The sequence below is a fragment of the Protopterus annectens genome, chromosome 6.part1 (assembly GCF_019279795.1).
Source record: "Protopterus annectens isolate FY-2018-M chromosome 6.part1, PAN1.0, whole genome shotgun sequence".
Lineage (NCBI taxonomy): Eukaryota > Metazoa > Chordata > Ceratodontiformes > Protopteridae > Protopterus > Protopterus annectens.
The window spans coordinates 347,216,237-347,235,683 of NC_056738.1; the positions used below are offsets into that span (position 1 = coordinate 347,216,237).

Consider the following 19,447-nt stretch of genomic DNA (forward strand, 5'->3'; position numbering starts at 1 on the left):
GTCCCATACTGGTGCTGGTTACCCACTCAGACTGCTGGTAGCAGCAATGACTCCCGATTGCATGCAGTGCCATCTCTCTGCCTTACTTCTGCCTTTTCCATTTACATGTGTCCTTTTGGCAATGGCCATAAGGACTGAAAGGGGGAGCTAATGTAAACCCTCTTGCCCTGACCTACATACATTTACTACACCTGACGGGAGGGAGACTGAGTGGAGAGCTACACCAAGCGGGAGGGAGACTGAGTGGAGAGCTACACCAAGACAACATGTGAAAAGGCCAAGACTGACCCAGGTTTTTCTTTTTGCATGTGTCCTTTCCTGGAGGAAAACATTGCATCACAGTGGCACCCTTGAGGCCATGCTTCCCTAGGACAGCAGCACCTGAAGAGTCTCCAAGTTCCCAACTGCAATCCAGATGGATCATGATATCCATGGTGGCTGGATATGCCCCCCGTGATGCTTCCACCAACACAACAGCAGTTGGCACAAAAGTCTGAAGAGGAACCTTCCTGGCCTTGTTGTGTAAGGGCTTGGCCGTTAACTGACAATGGGGTTACAGAAAGGGCACATGTAAATGGAAAAAGCAGGGTAAGGACCACCACTCCACTAATATGCTGAGGACAGGCATGGTGCTTCAGCTCGTGGACATGTAAAGTGTCCCATACCAGTGCTGGCTACCCACTCAGACTGCTGGTAGCAGCAGTTACTCCTGATTGCATGCAATGCCAGCACTCTGCCTTTTCCATTTACATGTGCCCTTTCGGCATTGGCCATAAGGACTGAAAGGGGGTGCTAATGTAAACCCTCTTGCACTGACCTACATACATTTACTACACCTGAAGGGAGGGAGACTGAGTGGAGAGCTACACCACAACAACATGTGAAAAGACCAAGACTGACCCAGGCTTTGTCTTTTTGCATGTGTCCTTTCCCGGAGGGAAACATTTCATCACAGTGGCACCCCCGAGGCCATGCTTACCTAGGACAGCAGCACTATGGGACTGAGCTGAAGAGTCTCCAAGTTCCCAACTGCAGTCCAGGTGGATCATGATGTCCATGGTGGTTGGGTATGCTCCCCGTGATGCATCCACCAACACAACAGCAGTTGGCAGAAAAGTCTGACGAGGAACCTTCCTGGCCTTTGTAATTAAGGGCTTGGCCATTAACTGACAAGAGGGCACAGAGAGGGCACATGTAAATGCAGAAAGCAGGGTAAGGCACACTGGTTTACCTCTGCCTTTTCCATTTACATGTGTCCCATAGGCAGTGGCCATAAGGAGTCAAAGGAGGGAGAGTGAAAGGGTACAGCACAAAAAAAGCCATCAAAGTGGCACTCTTGAAACCATGCATATCCAGGAAAGCAGCCCACTGGAACTGAGCTGAAGAGTCTCCAAGTTCCCCGCTGCCATCCAAGATGGTCCTAAGGTGCATGATGTTTAGATGTGACATCCACTGACACTCACAGTAGTCAGGAGCACACTTCAATGTCCCCAGTACCATATGCATACACATCTTGATTTGTCTTGTGCATCGCAAAATGTGCCTTTCCTGATGTCAGTAACCCACTAGAAATTTATGGTACTTGCCGAAGCATTCGACACACAGGTTGACCTTGCAAGTCGGGCCACCCCATGGTGGCTCAGCACGTTTACTCTTGCTGGCACAGTTTTTGCATCTTGATTTACGCCATTTCACCAGAAAGTGAGAGCCATGCTCAAATCGGCTCACAGCCTCTGGTGCAGTAGTCTCAATGCATCTTTTTCTCTCGGTGTAACTGGCAAGTAGAGGCAAGCCTAGGTTTTTTCAGTACTGTAACTGTATTGCTGGAATAGCACGTCTAGAGTGTGACAGTTTCTAGTGGCTGTTACTTTCATGGAATATAATGAAAGCATTCACTATGGCCACATCCCATAAGAACCAGAACAAGTACAGCCATCATTTGCGGGCCTTTCTGGCAGTGGGATACTGTGTCCTGTCCTGTGCTCAGTCCACCCCATTCATGTAAGTGTTGTACATGTTTACAAATGGTGGACATGGCACCGATGCCTTGGTTCCATCATGCTTTCTCTTGTGTATGCTGGAGACTGGCAAGTGAGTTACAGTTAGTTGACAGGAGGAATACTGGGTTGCTATCCTTCCATTCATTAGCTAGCAGTAGTCCACTCTGCAGTTGCTTGTAGTAGCCTCAAGTTGCTTTTCCAATAGCCTGTCTGTTGAATGTTAGAGGCCATCCTGACCTATTGGTGTGCATGGTTCCACAACAGTGTAGACCATCTTGCAGCAATTGCTGTGCCAGCAGAACAGAGGTAAAGAAGTTATCAAAGTAAATGTGATGCTTCTTGCCAATCAGTCCCCTAGTTAAGTCAACCACAACGCTGTGTGCCAGTCCGACCTCTGCATTCTGCTCTGCTTTTCCAGTGTATACCTGGAATTCACGTACATACCCATTGGTAGAGTCTGCCAACACCCACACCTTAATGCCATACCTGTCTGGCTTACTAGGCATAAATTGTCTAAATATCAAGCGTCCACGGAAGCCAACCATGGCTTCGTCTACAGCCATCCCACAATGCACATTGTACTGTGTCCTGCATGCACGAAGTACTGCATCCAGTATTGGCCGTACATGATGTAGCTTGTCATGACCCACAGAGCCCTGTGGTAGGCTCAGGCTGTTATCGTTGCAGTGGAAGTACTGGTAAAGTTTTTCAAACCTATCTCGGGTCATGTACTTCTCTATTGGAAAGCGACCATATAAATGGTGCATTTCCCAGTACTGCCTCTATTCAGGAACATGTACAATAGACTTGTATATTTTGACACCTAGAAATGTGTGTATTTGTCCTGGACAAACAGGACTCCACCACGTGTCAACTTGCCTGCTGCGGCCTGCCTCTGTGCAGCATAACAATTGGTTTCATTGGCAATAAGGGTGTATAGCTCCTCTGGGAACATCAAATTCAGGAAGTCCATCTCTATGCTAACTGAGCCCAAGTTGTTTACTGGGCCTACTGGCCCCACAAAGTCCTCAATGTGTACAGTTTGGAGGTGTTTTTCCCACGTGATCTTACATGGTGGGCATGCTCAGCGTACCTTACTGGGTCGCCTGGAACAGTTGGGAATGCAAAGTGCTGCAAGGTTGAGAGATGGTGCTCTCTCAATGTCAGTACCAACTGTACTTCATGCAGTTGTTGGTGAACTATTAACAGATGTTCCCTGCTGAGGCACAACCATATCATTGCCTGACAAGGAGCTACTTCGACTCGTATCTAGTGGATTTTCTCCATCCCAATCCACATACTCTGGACTATCAATGTCATGTACAGTCGAAGAAACATCCACACCTTGTCAGCACTTGCAGTCTTAGGTGTGTCACTCATACCACTCGCTTTCTTGAACACAGATAAAGGCAAGTCATCATCTGCGTCAAACTCTGAATGCACTGGGTGGCCATTGTGTGTGGCCCCCTTTCTTAGGTGTACAAGTGGTACCTCATCCTCACTGTCATGGTCAGTGTCATAATTACTGGTCAGGTCTGCTTTGGCAAGTCCTAGTGGTCTTTCAGGAATGGCTGGCACAGGGGCATCATCCATATCGCAGGCAATGGCCTTGTCACGCAGACATGCGAGTGGAATCTCATCGTCTGTGTCATAATCTTCATCCTCACTCTAGTTGGCATTATGTGGTGGCTTAAGGTACATACTTGTGTCTGAACCACTGCTACAGCCATCAGAGTCCGTTTCCTCACCCAGCAGGTAAATGATGCTTACTTTCTCCTCAACGGATGGCATCTTCATTGGGGGCTGTGTTGCTTTACACTTGAAATCAAACCTGAAAAACACAGTGGTATACAACATTCTAATGTAATATACATTGCTGATTGAATAGTAAGGTACAGAGCTTGACACTAAGCAAATTACAAATCATCTGTTAAACCTAGCTAGGGCAGTTTACTGTCTCACACACACAAACTTCATTGTCATAGTGCAAGAACTTAAGCATAAAATAAATAGGGTCAGACTGTAAATATTGCTGTCATGCACTTAAAAAATTGGTAGAATAACAGGATTTCTGTTAGTATGCATTTTTCTAAGGAATATGAAATCTAAAACCGAAATGTCTGTTATTTAGCAACTTCAGTCCGTTTTATGAGGAACAGACAATCGTATGGAAAATCAGTCTCCATACGACCCTTTAGTGACACTTCTTGGTAAGAACATCCACCAAAATGAAGCTGGAGAGATAGGTATGTATCCCACAGAGTACTGCATCTATGGAACAGGCTGCCCCTCCATGTGAAGCACAGTTCGTCCTTATCCCAATGCAAGTGCAACTTGGACAATTAGATACGAAACTAGAAATACATCCCTGGTTTGGCATCTATGTCTGTAAGGGACAGAGGTAACCTGTAAATGGTTCATCTGCCAGGCCTATGCTTACACTTATCAACAAAGTATAAATGTCTACTGCTAAGACATTCATTGTGTAGTATAAGTGATGACCTTAGTAATTTATAAGAAAAGCATTACAGATTTTATACTCTCAACACAAGGCAGACATCAGACCAGGTATACTACAGACATCAGACAAGATATAATACAGACATCCGAGAACATACATAAAGAAATAGAAATGTGAGAGAGTAGGTGTGTGCTTGTTTATGTCTGAAGTAGAGGGTGAGTGTGTTGCTATATGTGAGAAGGTCAGAAATCTCAAGTGTCCAGGTAAAGCTTCATAGTTTTGGTCTGATTATCAGAACTATTTGTGATTTTCTGGCAAAGCATATATTCATATCCTTCATACAGTCTATAAAAAAATCTGTTATTGTAGTAACTTGCCAAGTTAAAAAGAACAAAATTGCCTCATAGATTTGTTGCATTTTTTTGGAATTGTAAAAATGAAACAAAGTGGTGTGGGTGGTGGATTACAGTGACTCCAAGTGGAGAAAAACCCATATCTGCCTTGTGCATTTATCAGTGTGATAACGACTTCTACTTATGTGAATAACAGTGACAGCTGCTGAGAGTTTTGCCTGAAAAGTGATAATGACTCCGTGCTATATTGTAACTGCACTGTGATGACGTGCAAAGTTATGCATGCTCAGACACAGGTGATAATTGCTACACATAACCTGTTGAGTAGGCATTCATTGTATTACCTTGTGGAGCTGTTATGTAACAGAGACTCAGTATCCTCAGTAAGGAGAGCACCAGAGTAATTCAGTAAAATAGTATAACACTTGTATATTGAGGCCCTTCCTCCTATCTAAATTCCACAAATGACTGACCAAGCCAAGAAAAAAGCACAAAACATGTGGTAGCTCCATGCTTGTAATAGTCAGCTAGTAAGTTTGGAGACATCTGTAAGAAATTCATTGTAGGGAATTTTGCAAGAATTAGCGGCATAACTACGTAAAGGAACATGTGCCATATCAAATATCACAAAGAAGTAACACAGTATTTTGCAGGTCAAAATCGTACAGAAAACAGCTAGCAGAACCAAGTACTGGCAGGAAATAAGGAAGTAATAGTCAAATCATGTTTCCTTTGTGTACTGTACCTTACAACAGCTAATATACAGACAGGGAGCAAAGGTGGAGGTGTCCTAATTTACATAAAACTAAATCTCATGCCTGGTCAAACAGGACAATGAACTGGAGCTTCTCCAGCTTCAAATGACCATCAGCCAAATACCATACCACTTCCTTGCAAGCTATAGGTCCCCTTCGATGAGTCAGGAAACCATTGGAAACACTGTAGCTATATAAAAAAGTAGTGTTACACAAGGAAAAATAAATGTCAGCTGAAAAGTTTTGTCAAAGGTGCACAAGAGAAGCAATGTATCCAGTTTAGTTGGTCACATGAAGATCAATAGGAAATTCATGGATAGCAAAAAAGATTTACTGGAAAATTGTAATAGTTGGAACTTTTTTTTTTAAATAACAAGACTGCCAAAGAGGAGGCAAGACAAAAGATCTAATGATTTGTCCATCTGAAACAGTGATTTTTTGCAAACTTCTGCTCATTAGTAGTCTAGTTACATCAGCATATTATACCCCGCTGAAGATTTAACTACTATCCAGGCCAATTAGTTGTCAAGCTAGTGGAATATGACGTGTTCATAGGCGTGTACTAGGCTAATGGCCCTGGAGTCTTTACAAGCCTAGCCCATAGGATTACCCTGGCATCGTACCAGCTGACCTTAGTTCCCAGTGCCTCTGTCGAGTAAAGCCACTGAAGAGATCCCTGGGGTGAATTTTCTAACGTAACCTAGGACTGGACCAAACACAGCTACTTACTTATTTATTTCTGTTTATTGGACAGGGCTGAACCTAATGTGCACTGTGACCTAACTGTTGCTGAATTATAACCATATACTGAGGCCAAAGTAGTAACGGTAGCATTAGTGTGATAGGTGTTCCGAATAGCAACATTTCGCCAGGTATCTGTAAAATCAAGTAGCATATCAGGTTACATCATGGGCCTACTTCACTCACTGTTATGCAAATGTGCTTGTGTGTGAGCTTTGTGATAACCATTTAACAAACAAACTATTGTGAAATCTTCAGCATTCTGTTCCCAGTTGCTTATATGCATGTATTTGGTCCACAGTTCATAAAGACTGCTAACACATTATGCATGCATGCATGGCTACAAGCCTCCACTAACACAGCACTGATGGCTGAGGAAAGCCTGCTGTGCCCAGCCATATCAGGCAAGTGACAACTCTGAATGAGTAGCACTGCATCAGTTTCTCTTGCAATGGCAATCAGACTAGGGCATGCATTTCTATGTCTGTATTTTAGCAGCACAGTGACTCAGCAGAACAAAAACTAGAACAGATACTGTTTTTCTAAACTAACTGTAGCCCATCAACCTATTACATATACAATTAGGTACTTCAGTTGGTTAGGCACTACAGTCTCACTAACAACTATTATCAGAGAAAATATTAAATGTTGTTTATTAAATAGTTTAATACACATTTTACATCAAATGAAGTTGTTGGTAAAAATGCTTTTTCTCTGTCTGTTGGTTTCTGTGGTTAGCTTTGACAGCATACCCATCTGTTTTTATTTATTTCTCATATACATGCCAGAATAATGGACATTGCAGAAATTCATTTAGATGTTTTTTTGTTTGGCTTATCAAACTTCATTATCAGTTTGTTTAAGGTTTTATAATTTCAACGTCTAGATTATTCTGGTAACATGCATTAATTTGTGCAGCTGCTTCATAGAACAGACATTCACAGTACTCTGTGTGGTTTTGGTATGCAGAAGATAAACAGGATATCAGCTGCAGGATTTCAACTACAGCTGTTCAAAAATTGTGGCAGGTTGTAAAGTGTATTAAATTGTAAAATTGTAGAAATATCTTTAGTTTTACTAATGTTTTTCTGCAGACATCCATTATAATCACAGACTCACACTTGCTACTGTACTGTTGCAGAAATCCTGTATTATTACATGAACAGAAGAGGGGCCGCTGTGTGAGTTTTTGATTGGCTTGTATACCGGCATATGGGCCAATCAAAAATCGCCAAACACTGAGCTACTTGGCTTTAATACAGAAGTGCGACTAAGGACCTTTTTTTTTTTTTTTTTTTTTTTTTTTTTTGTCTTCACCTAGTGTGTCCCGACCCGGCCAGTCAAGAATCTGGCAACCCTTACAGGACGAAAAAATATGTGCTGGTATAACCAGCACATATTTTTTCGTCCTCTTTTTCGTATAACCAAATATGGTAACACTAAATCAGGTCCTGGGTATGCTAGCATGTCTTCCATTTGGTTGTAGGTATGGGATGCACTGCAGAGCTCTGAACTAGGTGCTCTGTCTGAGTCAACATTCCTGCCCAATATATTGTATCGCTTGTGTTTCTGTGCTGCATGAAAGAATATGAGGTCAAGAAGGGGTATTTCTTTTCATGCCACAAATACAGACACAGATCACCATGGTGGAGTCTATAAGAGACTAAAGTACAGGGAGAAAGCTGCCAGTTTGAACGGATTCTTATGGAGGTGGAGAGAATCAAACCGAGGACTACAAAATAAAGCTAATTAGGTAGTAATGTTTAAAATACATCCTGAGCCCTGAATTCTTGTGCAAACAACTCTTTGCCTCTGATGCCGACAAAATGCAGACAGACATCTAAGGAAATGCACACGGTTTGGATTTTTCTTTATCTAGTGTGGTCTGCAAGCACCTTATCTGCATTAAGTGCTGAAAATAATCTTTTAGCATTCTTGAGGCCAGCTATGTGGATGCAAAGAGTAATGACCAGTTCTAGCCACTTCGATCATACATTATGGATCCTGTAACACAAAAAACACTAAACTAGTGAAAAAACAATAAAGACAACTGAAAAGCAGCAAAGCACGAATGGTACTACAAGTCCCGTTTACTCAAATAAAGAGCTTTTTGTTTAATGCATTGATTAAACTTCCTCTGAGGAAGTTTAATCAACGCATTAAACGAAAAGCTCTTTATTTGAATAAACGGGACTTGTAGTACCATACTTTATGGATCAGTACAAATTACATTTTTACATAGGTTAGATTCTAAACTGTTTTTAACAAATGTAGTAAGAGTTATTTTTATGTAAGGGAACACTACATTCTCGCACACTGCAGCTGCTTGAATTCCATTCCCTTTCAGCCAAGGACTCAAGAAGCAAACGGTTGCACTTGCTCAACCTTGAATACGAAGTGGATGAGATGTAGGAAAGGGAAGTGGGCAAGGGAACCGTAGGTTTACTGAGGATGGGAGGGGGGGGGGGGGTTAAGTTTAGTGTGGGATCGTGACTTTAGGTTTAGGGACTGAATGGGAGTTTATGGGTTTGAATCTGGGTACCGGTGGGGCTAGAAAAAAAATTGGGCTGTGGTACAGATGATTACGGGATACCCACAAGACAAACATCTACAGGTTCTCTCACAACTTAGTATGTAGTCCAAATCCCATTCCTTGGCCATCCCTCCACAGTGAAAAAAGAATCAAAAAGAAAAAAAAAGTAAGACGACATGACGTGCTCACTTCTTTTCAAGGTCTTATGCTATCGCTACTCTTTGCAAATCAGGGAACCTTTACAGATGACTAACTGTCACTAATATTCCTTGTAAATTAACATTAAGAGGTACACAGACATAGAGACATAGAGCGATGTGTTCAAATTAGCAGGCACCTGTACTTTATTAACTACTGTTTGAGATGATATTGTTGAATCAAAAACACTTATGAGCTTTCTACGGACATGACATCCTATTCTAAAACACCCATTAGCCAATTTACCCTGGAAACTTTGTAGGTCAAGAACCTTCCACCCTCTGCACCGATCATTTCTGGTGCAACAGACAATGATACTCCAAAACAAAGTTGGAGTGGTTTGACTTTTCTCAGAGACTTTATAGCCATATTGTCTGTGAAATCTCCCCATTTTCTGTCTCCTACTCGCTAGAAATGGAAGAGATGGCACTCATTATGAGGAAGATGATTTTAAGCTTCTGAGTTATGCTTCCTTGTCACCCCCTGTAACATGTCAAAAACTCAGTTGTTATGGGTCTTAGCTTCCCACATGGATTGGGTGGAAGTTTATGGGTTTGAATCAGGGTGCTGGTGGGGCTAGAAAAAAATTGGGCTTTGGCACGGATGCTTACAGAAGAGAATTTACTGGGAGTTACAGCACTTGCTGAAATGAGCAGCTTTGCTGGCAGCATCAGTCGCTACTTCTTTGCTCAAGTAATTTTATTCATTTTTCAAAGAGTCACTCGCTACTTCTGAGCCAGAGTCAGTGTAAAGCAGTAGTAGGATAGCAGTGTCTGAAATCGGTCAGGCTTACCGGGACTGGAGAAACCTTTGGAGTTAAGTCTTCCACAACACAGTACATAAAAATACCAGTCAGTACATCAGCTGAAATCTATAAATCATCATTCAAAAGCATAAATTAGATGGGGGTAAGCCTGCTTTGCGGTGACAAACTGTCTTATACCCTCTGCCCTTCATAAAAGTGTCTGAAAAAATTAAACTGTCGCTGTTGAGATTAAACATTTTAATGCATATGATTAACAATCATCCATGTCTGATATGTTTTTATCTTGGTTGTTAAGCAGAAGCTGAACCGGGAAGTCCTTGGCGAAACTGACCGGGAAACTCCTTGCAGCTTTGGTGATCTGTGCAACCCATGAGTCCCCAAAAAAATAGAGGGATCCAGTAGCAGGTAAAATCTCCAAATATTTGCAGAAAGAAAGGAAATACCTGCTGCTGGACCCTCTATTTATTTGGAGAAAACAAAAGAAAATAAATTTGGGGATGGGGGTGTGACGCAAGTGGTGGCTTGGATTGCAAGAATCCGATTGGCTGCCACCACTTGCTTTACCAAGAACTTTTAAACAGGATTTTCTACAATATCTTTAATGTGAGCTTAATGTAAAAACAAGCTGAATGGTAACTATTTAAGATAATTTACACATTCAGTTACAATTTCAGCGTGTTTTACATTAAGTTCAGCTACAAATCTGGTGTACAGTTTCTCATACTTGTGGAAGGCACTCGGGGGTAACAGCTTCCAGTTAGTATCTTCTCATGGCTCACTCGGTGTTAAGCACAGAGGCACCATGAGAAGGTACTTTGGGTTAATGAGTTAAAGCTTCTTCCATTGTTTCCAGCATTTTGTTGTTTGAGTTGATATACTCCATAAATGTTTCATTTCACATAAACACAGAAAGTGTGATAAGAGACTTAGGGACACAGGTGGACAGTGGTCTCACCTTCGATAACCACATCGCCACAACAATCAGGAAATCCTTCCATGTGGCACACCTCATCACGAAGGGCTTTTCATCCAGAAAAAAGGAGGTCATTGTCCCACTGTACTCATCCCTCATTAGACCCATTATAGAATACAACGCCCCATTTGTATGTACCTCTCAAGACATCTGCAACAACTGGAAAGGCCTCAGAAATACCTCACTAAAAGAATCACAGGCCTAAAGCAGATGCCCTACGCTGACCGCCTTAAAAAACTCCAGCTGTACTCTGTCGCATATCGTCTGCTCAGAGGCGATCTCTGCTTAACATACAAGGCCATGTCAAACCCAGAGCTGTTGGACATGCTACACTTAAAGAAATCCCAATCTCTCAGAGCTACACGCTCCAGGGATCTAAACCTTGTCATCACAATAAACAAAACATGCTGGAGGGATAGGTTCCTGACCCAGAGACTCCCCAAACTCTGGAATAGATTGCCCATACATGTCAAGCAGAGTGCTTCTTTGGACCTCTTCAAGAGGAACCTTGACGATTGGATGGGAGAAAGGAAATTCACCCCAGGGATCACGTCAGTCGCCCTGCTAGACAGGGGTCCAGGAAAGTAAATAATGTGGGAAGAAATAGCCAGGGAATTGTTATGGCTAGGCTTGTATAGGCCCTAGGGCTGATAGCCTAGTACCAACCTATGAACCTATTTATTTTAACCAGGTCTGTGTGCAGTTTCTTCTAGGTTAATGGAAGTCATGTCTGGAGCTTGCACTGCTGTTTGCTGAACAGCTGCAGTACTCTTCCCATTCAATGTCTTTCCCTCACCTTTTGTAGCTGATTTTCTTTCAGGTCCTCTGTATTTCTTTTTTCTTGGCATTCAGGCAGTGCACTTACTAGCTAGTTACTGAAATTTACCCAGAACATACAAGTTCACTGGCTTTCTCTTCTGAGTTTCTGTTTTCACACTGAGAGAGCTATAATTAAGCTGTTACTCAGTGTGCAGCCATCTTAGCAGTCCCAGAGATGACATGATGATAATCACTTTCATCTGCGTGTGTGCGTGTGTGTGTGTGTTACCACTTGATCATATTTGAAACCATCCTGTAGATCAAAGTATAGCGTGTGTGTGCTATGTCTTTAAGAAGCATGTGAGGCATGCATGTATAAATTCCAGACTCATGCAATCCCAAGTGCCATTTTGTAGAAGCAACCAGTGAGTAATGCTCAGTTTGTATATAAGTTACTTAGTCATAGTGAAATAAGCCTTTACAGTGATGTGTTTGTATAGAGTAAAGCTGCTTAAACAGAGCCAACATGAAAGTGACATGGTGTCAGAACCGGGATGGAAAAGAGAAGAACATTTAGAGCCATGAGATGCAAAGATGACAACAAAGGTAAAACCGAGAAAAAACAGTGCGAAAACAACCCGAAAGAATTAAAGGTAATGAAAAGCAATACTAATTATTTATTCAATGCAAAGAGGCAAGAAAAGGCATTACAAGGGCATAAACCGCATTATCAGGCAAGCGGAAAACAAAATGTTTAACTAAAGAAAATGTTTAACATAAGAGTATTTGATGAAATGAATATATTTAAAATATGAAACAAGCATGTTTAAGGCAGAATTGAGCATATTTAAACAAGTAAAATGAGCACAAAGAAAGTACGTTGGGCATAAAAGAAGAAAAGGGTTTAAACGAGCAAAAAAGAATATAGTAAAGAAAAGAAAAGAGCACAGTAAGTAAAAATAAAGCAAGGCAACTGCTGTATTTGTGCGAAGTGCTGGGTTTAGGCATGACTACGACTTCGTATTGTATCAAAGGTGCAATTAAAGTTATTCGAAGTATCTCAGTGTGTGTAAAAATGCTTACAGTGTGTGCTTATTACTGTGTGTGTATTTCAAAGAGTTCACTGTGTGTAAAGTGCAACTATTTCATGTAATTCAGTCAATGCATGGTTATTTGAAGAAAGTTCTTGTGCTGGGTGTGTCTGTTTGCAAAATGTTGCCATTAAAGAGTGCTTCTTCTACTGTAAGGAGTTTCCTAGGAAGGAGTCGCCATTTTGGGGACATTTCAGTGTATTGCATCTAGTCATTTACAAAGTGCAGATACCTCAAAAGACATTGAATTTGGGCAACAAAAGTGTGACTATTTGCATTGTGCAGTTGCTTGATGAGTTTCTTGCATCAAAGAAAGTGTTTTTACAAGAAATTACAAGAGCATCACAGTGCTCATGAATTGTTGAGTTGCATTGCAAAGTTCTCGAATTTTTCTTAGTGACGACTTTAGTAAGTGATGGTGCCTGCCTTTATCGATAAAATTCCAGGTGATTACTTTACCATTTCTGCCTTTACCAATTCCACATAGTGAATGGTGATCAATGACTTTAGCATTTTTGCCTTTACCAATTCTGAACGCCGATGATTTTAGCATTTCTACCTTTATCTATCAAAAATTTCATAAAGCTTTGCAAAGTCCAAGAAAATATTCCCTTAAGCTCCGTAAAGCATTAAAAAGTTTGAAAAGCTATTCTGTAGTTTCGTAAAGGATTGATAGCTCTAAAAAGTTCTTTCTCAAGGGCCAATAAAGCATCAAGAAAGCTCAAAATTTATTTTGCAGAGTGCCATAAAGCATCGAGAAATCTAAAAAGCTATTTTGCAAAGCACAGTGAAGCATTAAGAAATCTGAAAAGTTATTTCGCAAAGTGCAGTAAAGCACTGAGAAGCCCAAGAGGTTTATTTCACAAAGTCCAGTTAATTGAAAGCACTACATGGTTAATCATTCGCACATTTCCGATAAGCTTATAGAGAGAAAGTATAGATATAGAGCACAAAGAGATTGTCAATTACTTATGCACGTGTTTGTGTGTATGTGTATAATTGTACATATTTGCAAGACCTTTTGCTAGTATGTGTTAATGTGGCAGACGGATTTCGAAAACCTGAACCACTTGTGTTTGATCAAAATATTGCAGAGAACTGGAGAATATTTGAACAGGAGTACGATATGTTTATACAGGCAGCTTATGCAGATAGAGATGCCTGAACAGGGGCATTTATTTTGTTAAATCTAGCAGGATCTGAGGCTAGAGACAGAGAACGATCATTTCTGTATGCACCAGCAGTATATGAAGGTGAGGGTGCAGACAGACATATTGTGCAATCTGAATCCAGAGAAGACCTAGTGTGTTTAAAATGCAAGTTCAGGGAAATGTTCAACCCCCAGGTGAACATTACATTAGACAGGCATTTGTTTTACACAAGAAATCAGAAACCAGCGGAAACATTTGCACCTTACATAACTGACTTGAGGAAAACGTGTCGGTTTGGTGGGTTGAAAGATCATCTGATAAAGGATAGATTTGTATGTGGCATTAATAGTGCTGCAGTGAGAAAGATTTTGCTTTGTGACAGTGCTTTTAACATTAAGCAAAGTGATAGAGATTTGTCAGATCCATGAGGTGACAGGCATATGAACATGTATACAAGTTACAAAAGCATGGTTTCAATAACGTAGGCAGTATGCAACACGTGGCAAGCAGAAACGGGCCTAAGCAAAGGGCAGCCACAGGGTTTCCAAAGAAGGTACAAAGCTGTCCAGAGAGTTCCAGGAAAAGTGCTTGTTCCATCGCAGTCTCAGTGCAACACAAGCGTGAGTCAGCAAAACCCAAGTCTAGCTTTATTTTTAACTGTCGCAAATGTGGTACAAATCATGAATCTAAAAGAGATAAGTGTTTAGCATATGGTCAGTAATACCAAGAGTGTAAGAAATGAAACCACTTTCAGAAGTTTGGCAAATCAAGTAAGCCTCATGCAATTATACAGAAAGGTCGCACAAGAAATCAGGTTGATCAAGCAGAGCCAAAACAGTCAGCTTTCTACGTGGATGGTGTATCAGTACTGGGAGAAATAGTTGATGCAGTAAACTTATTGACAAGGAGTGAAGTGTTTTGTACGGTTCAGATCAATGGGAAATCCACAGAGCTCAAAGGAGACAGTGGATCAAACTGCAATGTTATATCAGCAGACACATCTGCAAAAGTGAGAGCCAACAAACAACTCAATGTAACCCATGTAACCAGTAGTGCGAGATTTGTTGTGTATGGAGGTGAAGAAATTCAAACTTAAGGTTCAGTAATACTTTCATGTTATTTGGCTGAGAACTGTTACAACTTATTATTCTACATAGTCCAACAACCAGTGCAGTATTTACTAGGTCTCAAAGATAGTTTGAGAATGAATCTGCTTTCTTTTGCTAAAGAAGTTCATCATGTGAGTGCAGTTCCAAGTTCAAGTTTTTCAGAAACCATTTTCTCAGAATATGCTGACGTTTTCCATGATAAATTGGGCAAACTTCCAGTTGTGTAGTCTATGAAGTTAGACCCAGAGGGCCACTCTAGTAGTCAGACCAGTAAAAAGAGCTCCAGTAACAATGCAAGATAAAGTCAAAGCTCAGTTGGATAAGATGGTGCAGCAAGGTGTGATTTATCCAGTTACAGAGCCAACTGAATGGGTATTGTCCATGGTAGCCATTCATAAGAAAGGCTCAGATGAAATCAGAATATGCATTGACCCTAGAGATTTGAACAAAGCATTAAAGAGGCCATATCATCCAATGCACACAGTTGAGGAAGTTGCAGTTCTAATACCAAATGCCACTGTATTTTCTGTTTTGCATGCAAAGAGTTCATTTTTGTTAATTGATGCTTGATCGCAAATCCTCATTTCTAACTACTTTTGGTACCCCTTTTGGCAGATACAGATTCTTAAGGATGCCATTTGGAACACATTCTGCAAGTGAAGCCTTTCAGCGTGCAATGGAAAAATTATTTTCAAGTTATCCTTGTCCCATCATAGTAGACTATCTATTAGTTGGAGGCAATGGCGAAGGAGTGCATGAAAGAAACCTTAAGAAAGTTCTAGACAGAGTACATGAAGCAAACTTGAAGCTCAATCCTCTGAAGTGCAGATTCAGACCTCCAGAAGTAACCTACATAGGACATTTGTTTACAAGTACAGGCTTGAGGCCTGACCCAACCAAACAGCTATTTTAGAGATGCCAGCACCAGATAATGTGCAAGGTTTACAGCGTTTTCTGGGCATGGTCAGCCATTTAGCCAAGTTTATACCAGATTTCAATGAATTGACAGCACCTTTGAGAGGTGATGCAACAATGTTGTTTGGTCATGGTTACAACATCAGCAGAAGATGTTTGATGACCTTAAGCAGAAAATCCCCCCCCCCCCACGTTAAGGTACTATGATGCGAATAAACTAGTTATGTCTTGTGATGCTTCAAATTTTGGTCATGGTGCAGTTATTCTTCAAGTGGGTAGACCAGTAGGCATCTGGGACACTTACTCAAACTGAGATGCATTATGCTCAAATTGAGAAAGAGCTTTTAGTGATAATTTTTGCATGTTCCAAGTTTCACGGTTATATTTATGGTCGAGCTATTCAAATTGAAACTGATTATCAGCCTCTAGTTTCTGTTCTAAAGAAGCCTATGCATTCTGCTCTGGCGAGATTACAAAGAATGATGCCCAAACTGCAAAAGTACAATTTCAAAATGGTGTACAGTAAAGGCAAATTGCTCTGTCTGGCTGATACCTTATCCAGATCTCCTAGAAGTACAACAGAACAGATTGATGCTAAAACAAAAAGTTTGATGTAATGTTAGTGCGTACTTTTTCCACCACTAGATGTGATGAGTTGAGAGATCACACTATGACTGGTCAAATTTCACAAAAGCTTAATCACTACGTCAATGTCGGATGGCCAGCAAAGCAATCTAGTGTATCACTTGAGTTACAATCGTATTTTCCTTACACAGAAGAATTGTTGATGGAAGATGACATTATTTTCAAAGGTCCTAAAATTGTTGTTCCCGCTTTCTTACAGTATGAATACATTCAGATTTTGCATCATGGTCACCCAGGTTTATTATCCATCAAGAGAAGGGCATGAGAACTAATATTTTGGCCTTCATCATCAAAAGAGATTGATGGAGTTCTTTCTTCTTGTTCAGTATGTAATAGTACCAGAGCGTATCTGCAAAGAAAACCGCTTCAGCTAAATCCAGTACCTGAACTACTTTGGTCTACTGTAGCAACTAATATATTTGAATGGAATAATCAACACTGTTTGGTTTTGGTAGAGTCTTACTTGAACTGGTTTGAGATTGATCTGCTACCAAATTTAACCTCAACAGCTGTTATCACTAAGCTAAAACTTCAGTTCATGGTAGTCCACACAAACCTTATTCTGACAATGGTACTCGATTTACTAGCCAGTTGTTTCAGAAATTTGCAAGAGAGTGGGACTTTGTACATGTCACTAGTAGTCCTGATTATCCTCAATCCAATGGTCTAGCTGAATGAACAGTACAGAGTGCAAAGCAATTACTTGAAAAGTCAAAGCGTGACAATACTGTTGTATTCTTGAATATACTTAATCTCAGAAACATAACTTGTGATGATATTCTTGGCTCACCTGCTCAAAGACTACTTTCCAGACAAACTAAAACTATGCTACCTATTTCATCAAGTTTGTTAAAGCCTAATTCTAAGAACAGTAGAACCATCAAGGCTCAGTTGTTGAAGCGTAATATCCAGAAATCTAGCTATGACAGATCGAGAAGATTACTTCCTTCGTTGAGGGAAGAAGAGATGGTACGAGTTCAGACAATGAAAGGTTTTGATCGAATAGGACAGTTAACAGGCATCTGTGCCGAGATCTTACTGGGTAAGCTCCAAAGATGGAGTACAGGAGGAGTCATTGACGACTTCTTCCTGTACCAGAATCATCACCATTGCAGTCACAACATTGTATCTGTGATGCAGACTGTAAATCAAAGACCGAGTCAGACATTGTTCCCAGACCAGTATTTGTTCAAAAGTCTGAGTCTGTTCCAGAAAGTAATTCGAACATTCCACAGTTCAACCATTTTGCAGAGACTGTTCCACTTGCTAAATCTGATTCCCAGTTTTATGTCACATGATATGGACATGTTTCTAAGTCTAGTGTGAAATGCACAGCAGTGTGGACTTGATTGTGTGTGTATATGTGTATATATATATATATATCTATATACACATAATGTGTGTGTGTACTTCGTGTTGTGTACTGCATGTCTTTAGATTATCTGATTTCTGCATGCTAAATATTTTCATGACAAATTGCATGATCTATTTCTCAGAGTGAGTATGTAGATCAGAGTGTAGCATGTGTGCTGTCTTTAAGAAGCATGCAAGGCTTTGTGCACGTATAAATTCCAGACACGTGCATCCGTAGTGCCATTTTGTAGAAACAGCCAGTGAGTGAGCATCTATGATCACAGCAGTTAGTTTTTATATAAGTTACTTAGTCATAGTCAAATAGGCCTTTACAGTGATGTGTTTGTATAGAATAAAGCTGCTTAAACAGAACCCACAGAGTCATTTATTCGTGTACCAACACGAAAGAGACACATCACTTCCATGTGGTCTTAAGTATAATTCAGGGATGGTATGATGGGACAGTGCATTATGGGAATGCTACCATGTCTATCCCCGAAGAGAAGTGTGCTGGGCTAGCCATGTCACTCTTCCCTGCCCATTCCTCTCCTCCCAATGTCAACAAGAGCCTAAGCCATTAATCAAACTCTGGTCACTCTGTAGTTAAGGCTTTATACCTACAGTCTGTTATGAGTGCATTTAGGAGAAATGCAGAAATAAAACACACCGATAACGGAAATGCATTTGACCATTATTGATATTAGAAAGTCTGAGCTGCACAGTGAATTTAGTATATATTGATGGCAAAGCCAGCTGACAGTTGTTTCACTGTATTTGGTTGTTGTCCTTTAAAAAATAATGTTGGGTCTTAATCAGGGAATGAGTATTTGTACCGGACACCAGAAGAGGAATGCTTATGCTTAAGACATTATTCAGCATTATGTAAGAGTGTAGTACTTCCAGATCCAGTTCTAAAGGAGAGAATGAGGAATAACTTGAAAATGGTTTGGAATGATAAACAGGTGTTACACAAGGACAGAATAACCTGTATTTTTCATATAACATTCAGTTAAAAGAGGTCTTTCATTAGGTTATTTAGATCAGGATAAGCCTAAATTGCTACCATTTGGTTACCTTGAGAACACGACACATACACAAGTTTCCATACTTAGCCCCCACCCCACTTTATACAGTATATGTTATTAGTCAGTATAAATGTTCAGTTCTTAAAAAAAAATTGAAAAAGTCATGAAAAATATATATATCCATAAACCATGGTAACTAGGCCAAGTCATTGTAAATTTTATTTTTTCTCACAAAACACTGTAGGGCTTTGTGTTTTTGCTGACTACTCTTGCTTAAAAAGCAAGGCATGGATTGGATGTGTGAAGATCTGTGATAAGCAGATTTTATTTTCCTACTCTCTCTCTACAGTTTTTTTTTCTGCCATTTGTGCTATCAGGAAGAAAATTTGTCAGTCATTTGTAAAAAACAAAACAAAAAAAAAAAGACACTTTATTGCTTAGAATAGTGGATGGCATCTCAGTGTCACTGCCTTGAGTTCTTAATTGCCTGTGTTTGGGGTGCGGTTTCTGTAGATTGGTCAGTGCTTTGTTGTTATTGTGAGGTTGGATGAACACATGTGAAATGAGATGTATTACTTATTTGCAGAGACACTGTACTAAGCCGGCCTGCATTACACCT

The 19,447-nt window shown here is 40.6% G+C and overlaps 1 protein-coding gene across 1 annotated transcript in view; it reads left to right on the top strand.

The window, feature by feature from the left end:
• SCYL1 (SCY1 like pseudokinase 1) overlaps nt 1–19,447 on the top strand; it is a 1,581,020-nt gene that overhangs the window by 390,749 nt on the left and 1,170,824 nt on the right. The gene's annotated exons all lie outside the window — the stretch shown is intronic.